Below are 6,564 nucleotides of genomic sequence, written 5' to 3' on the forward strand. Positions count from 1 at the left end.
CATTCATTAAGAATGGGGATTTCCTCCAACGGTTTATCCATTAGCCATCTGTCTTCCAAGAATCTAATAATTCTCCCATTCCCTAGTTTCCACTTTCTTCTAGCAGCAACCCAAACTTTGGCCATTTGAACAACATTCCAAATTGCAGAACCTTCCACAAGAAAGGATTTATCCATAAATTCTTCCTTAGACAGTTGCATGTGAAGGTATTTCTTTTTCCAAATGGAATTCCATTCCCTTTCCCCCCCTTTCATTCTCCAAATTTGTTTAGCTAACAAGGCATTATTCATAGTCATAATGTTCCTTATTCCTAGACCCCCAAAAGCCTTAGGAGTGCAAATATTATTCCAAGCAATAAGGGGGATTCTATTTTTATCTTCCAGTCCTGACCATAAGAATTTTGTTTGAATTCTTTCAATGGCCTCAACAAACTTCCTAGGGATTTTAAATAGACTAAGGGAATAGATATGTAAATTTTGAAGGGTATCCTTAAGCATCGTCACCTTACCCGCTTGGCTGAGGAGGGCTCCCTTCCATCCAGCCAGTTTGGAATTGAATCTATCAACCAGCTTCATCCAGAAATTCTCCGAAGGCTTTAAGAACACAGGGAGACCCAAATAAGTAGTAGGAAACTCAAAAATTTTACATCCAAGGATCCTTTCAATCCTTAGTTGTCTATCCACAGGGATATTGATGAAGAACAAAGAACTCTTATCCCAATTTATGTTTTGACCAGAAGTAGCTTCATAGGAATCCATAACACTCTTCATATTTCTCGCTTCTCTTATGGTAGCTTCTCCCATGGTAATAGAGTCATCAACAAACTATTCATGAGTACAAGTTTAGTTAGACGAGGAAGGATTAAGGCCTTTGAGTTTCCCTTCTTCCACACTTCTCATAATAAATCTACCCAAACTTTCAGCCAGAATAGTAAACAAAATAGGAGAGATAGGATCCCCCTATCTTAGACCTCTAGAACTTTTGAAGAAATTGGCTGGAGATCCATTAATAATAACTGCAGAAGAGGTAGTACCAGTAAACTAAGAACAAAGCTGTATCACCTTTTCCCCAAAACCCAAAACCTTTCATAATTCTGAAAAGGAATTTGCCAATTCACTCTGTCATAGGCCTTGGACATGTCCAACTTAAGAAAAAAGCCCTTTTTTGCTACAGTTAAAGAATGGATATTCTCATGCACTGAAATGATGGAATCCAGAATCTATCTACCAGGGACAAAAGCATTTTTCTAAGCTGAAATAATGCGGGGGAGGATATCCAACATTCTAGAAGTGAGCACCTTAGATGTTATCTTGTAAATAGAGTTACAAAGATTGATAGGTCTAAACTTATTGAGAGAATTAGCTCCAGGGATCTTAGGAATAAGGATGATAAAGGTAGCATTGAGTTCTTTTAGAAGCTGCCTAGATCCAAAGAATTCTTTAACTCCATTACAAATATCAATCTCCACAATATGCCAATTTTTTTGCAAGAAGAACATAGGGAATGCATCTGGACCATGAGACTTGTCTCCAAGAAAGGAAAACATAGCCTTTTTGATCTCCCGATTCGAAAGGATCCGAGAGATATTTTTGTTGTCATCCTCATTTAAAATGGGAGGGATACCTTGAGCTACAAGGTCTTGATTTCTGATATCCAGAGAGTCCACACCTCCCAAAAGATTACTAGAGAAATCCATAGCTTCCTTTCTTATTTCATTTTCATCCAACAAAATCCCCCTATTGCTAGATAAACTGGATATCCTGTTGGCCGCCCTATGCTTGAGAGTAGCCACGTGGAAAAACCGGGTGTTTTTATCACCTTCCTTCAAATACAATGCTCTTGATCTTTGTCTCCAAAAAGTTTCTTCATTAGAGATAATTTCATGTTATTTGGAGAGCAACCCATTTTCAACATTCCTCAAATCCTCAGAAAGACCTTCCACTTGAATTTTATCTTGAACTTCTTTAATATTTTGTCTTAATATGAGCTTTCATTTTAAAGATATCTCCAAAAGTCTCTTTATTCTATATTTTGACTTTGACTTTGATAATATTAAGCTTTTTGGCCACTCTAAATAAGGCAGTACCCTCAACCTCCGAATTCCACCATTCAGAAACAAAGTTTTCCAATTAAGGGTGGGACAACCAAGCTTTTTTAAATCTAAAAGGGAAATTACGCTTTGAGGAATTAGAATTGGCAGTGAAAGAGATAGGATAATGATCAAAACCAATCTTAATGATAGATGCCAAAGAACAATTATACTTAGAGAGCCAATTGAGAGAGATCAAGGATCTATCCAACCTAACTTGAATGAGATAAGGGCTAGTTCTTCTATTGGTCCAAGTGTAATTAATCCCTTGGAGATCCACATCCATCAAAGCTTGATCATTAATAAATTCCATAAGATCTTGTCTTCCCTCCAGCTGCAAAGGAAGGCCTCCCATCTTTTCATCCTCTTTTAAAGGGGTATTGAAATCTCCCATAATCATATAACTTTTATCACAAAAAAATTGTCTCTCTTCAGCTAGGCTCCTGCAAAATTTAGCTGTTCCATCTTTAGAATTAGGTGCATAGATATTAGTGATAACCCAGACAAAGTTATCATTAATATGCTCAAGCAAAACTGAGGTCCTATTAACCCCTGAAGCAATTTCCTTACCTTTAATAGAATTTTGATTCCAAAAGATAGCTGTACCTCCAGAGGCACCCTCCGAGCTTGTTGCAATTACCCCGTTACTTTTGAAAATTGTAATTCTTTCCACTTTATCCTTACACATCTTAGTTTCCTGAATAAGAACTACATCTGGTTTATGATCTCTAACAACATTACACAACACATCTTGCTTGTGGGGGGCGTTCAACCTTCTGATATTCCATGAAATTATCTTCATACTTTAACCAGGGATACGACTGACTCAATGGAGCTCTGTGTTCCATCAACACGGTTCTTCCAACTTTCTTGTTCCCTCTGATTCTTAGAGAGGGTCTCCCCTATTTTTTGCTTTGACTTCCAACATCTGCAACCTTCTTATTCTTGCTTTTGGTTGAAATACCTTCTTTGGGTCCTCCATTATTTGACTTGCCTTCTTTAATACTGAAAATCCTAGGATTCCCCTCAAGACCCACTATCTCCATGCTTTTAGGAGGAGTTTTGCATCGGGAGTTCAAGATCATATTTTTAGTCTGCTTAGGACTTCCATTGGTTAATAAGAACAACGACATAGTTTCTGAGATAGAGTTCTACGCTTCATTAAAGTCTTCCTCATTTTCTTTATTATTAGATGAAGTTGAAACATCATCATTGGAAAACTCATCAACTTTATCCTGGATGATAGGATCAACCTTCAAATCCTCTGATTCAGTTTTTTGAACCAGTTCTTCGGTCCCATTCTCTTCCTCGTTACTTTCTTTTTGACTATTAGAATAGACACAATCAGATTTTTCCTTGTTATTGTTCAAACCCTTCTTTTCCTCATTTTCCAGCTCAGTCACTTCCTTCTCAGGGACAACCTCTGAAGGTGGATCATCATTCTTCCCTTTCGTTTGCCATTTCTGCTTCAAGTTGCTATCAGTTTTACTATTCTTACCCTTCTTGGACGGACAAGATTTTGCCCAATGACCTGACTTTTTACAATGAAAACACACAAATAGGAGAGATTCATATTCAATCACTTGGGTCCATTTCTCCAGTTTAGACAAAATCTCAATAGATTGAGGCATATCCGTCATTTGATTAACATTAACACAAATACGAGAAAAAACCAACCTAGATTTGGTTGCAGTCATCGGATCGATCGACAGAAGTTCACCAAATGATCACGTAATCCCTTTAAAGACCTCCTCATTCCAGAACTCCAATGGAAGGCCAAGAAGACGTGTCCACACAGGCGTCGACACAAAAAAGGAATCATCCATAGGAAGGTTAGGAGCCCATTTCTGTAAAGCCAAAGTTGACTTGCCAAACATCCACGGCCCTTCACAGAGCGCGAAGTCCAGATTGCACCAAAGACCCAACTCCAAAAAGAGCCATCCATTTCTTTTCTTTACCTCTATCATGTGGGTCACCAGTTTTGGAATCTTTTTCTTCCACCGATTTGATTGTCGCCTTGTCCCCCTCAGTACCTTGAGATGCCTGGAACCTGCATGATCTCCAGCTCCAACCACAAAAAGACTGCCATCCCCATGAATTCCGCCATCCCCATGTTTGAAATTTGAATTTCCTACTCGCCGCTCCCCTCCGCCCGCAAAGTCTGCCATGGAAACTCACATTATGTTAGTCATGAATAAAAAAGATATTGCTCAAGCTAAATAGTTAGTTGGTTTTTTCGCAGGTGATGCTTCTTGGACACAGCGATGCCTATACCCAAGACGTTAAAATGCAAGTAACAGCTGCTGCATTCAACCACTTTGGAGAGGGGCTTGTTCAGCGTATGCCCAGGTTTGAATAAAATCATAATAGAGTTTTGTTTTCCTTACACAACGTGCTCAAATTCATCCATCCGTTCTCTTTTGAAATAATTAAAATATTAATGTGCAGGTGCTGACATGGATACTTCCATGTGCTGAACAATGATTACGCTTACTGGGAAATGTACGCCATTGGGGGGAGTGCAAATCCCACCATTAACAGCCAAGTGAAGAGATTCCTTGCCCCTGCAAATCCATCGCACAAGGAGGGTCAAAAAAAATATCTTATACAACTCATGTCTCATATACTTTTAGTAGACAATGAATGCACAATAGTTATGGTATGGGTAATGTGCAGGTGAGAAAGCGTGAAAATGCAATAGAAGGTACATGGAGGAATTGGAATTGGAGATCAGTAGGAGATCTGATGTTAAATGGAGCATTCTTCAAGGTATCTGGGGCTGGAGCAAAAGGTTCTCACCGGCACAAAAGGTTCCCGCTGTTAGACTAAAAACATATATTATACACAAAATGTTCGGAATCTTAGGACTCTGTAACTTGGCAAGCATGAACACACTGAATCAGACATTTGCCTTCCTCGAGACACAATGATCTTGTATGATAAAGTGTTGTTAGTTATTTTCGTTTTATTTGTTTATTGAATACAAGCATCTTTTCTTAATTGGACTGCCACTCTTAATCTTAAATTGGAAGCATAGTGAAGAAAAGTCATGTCAATATGGTTTCTATTAACATCTTGCTTGCCAATCAAGAAATTTTATAGACACGCTTACAATAATTCGTAGGTTTGAATGGTACCCCAGAAATGGCTTCTTATAAAAAATATGTATATAAAGGTGAAAAGTAATGTTAACAATTTAATATAGATAATATATATAAACCTATCAATTGGAAAAATGCATCTTATGTAGATTGACATTGAATCTAATTTACGTAAAAGGTGTATTTTACCCTCAGTAATGGCGATAGCTTCCTACACATAAATGACATCAACTCTAATAATATTTGACAGCAGTTTAAAACAATATACCATGCAACATACCCATTAACTAACAGTGATTTACCTATGCCAGTTTTTTTTTTTACAAATTTAGTGAAACAACCTCTAAACATTCATGAATCTACGCAATCTGTTTTCAATTTATAAAAGAATAAGAATTAGAGAATGATATACAAGTGAATATGTGTTGGTGTTTAACATTGAAATTTTGATAAAATCCAACAAGAACAACAATAACATCTATTACTTTGCAGATGGCAATCGTGGGCGAGAGAGAAACAAATAGAGAAAGCGACACTAGTTTTTATACACATAATTTCCTTTTCGTATCATATTATAAATGATTGACAATTGTATAACAAGGACTATATGATCATGTGAGTTTAACATTATTTTAATTCATACAATTTTAATAATATTTTATAATGATTCTATCATTTTTCTACAATATTAAAATGACACATTACACAATTAACATAATATTAAATTATATAAATTCTTATCATCATAGAGGTAATAATAATAAAAGAGTCTATTATAAAATCAATTATTTTATTGAGCATGCGTGCTTTAGAATTTAAATATGTTTAATTTTTTTATTAAAATTAAGTTAAAAGAAATTATATTTAATATTATGAATTATAAAAAATTGTTGTCTTTTATTATTTTATAATCCATATTAAAGATTCAATTAAAAATTTATATTCACTTTATATTATGTAAATATACTAATGAATTAATACCCTTGCAAATTGCACATCAAAGGGAACTTATGTATAATTCCACATATGGATGCCCTTGATCTCACATCCAATCTATAATTTGTCATAACACTACTAAGTGCTCTCATTCCCAAATGTGTAGAAAGGTCAAACTACAACTCAAACTTCATCCATCTCTATAGACTACTAGATACATATCCTTGTATATCTATACCAAAACACACACCCCATTCATTCACTACACCCTATGATGACATTGCTTCTAATACCTATAGCCAACCCAATGGGAAGCTTCACCATATCCTATCAAGAACCAATAGTATTATCATCAATCTCACCACAAATAGGGCAAGCAATGGCAAAGTATCCATACCCTCCATAAAATCCAACTCAATTCCATATATAGGTAGCTCT

The sequence above is a fragment of the Cryptomeria japonica genome, chromosome 3 (assembly GCF_030272615.1).
Source record: "Cryptomeria japonica chromosome 3, Sugi_1.0, whole genome shotgun sequence".
In the NCBI taxonomy this organism is placed as follows: Eukaryota; Viridiplantae; Streptophyta; class Pinopsida; order Cupressales; family Cupressaceae; genus Cryptomeria; species Cryptomeria japonica.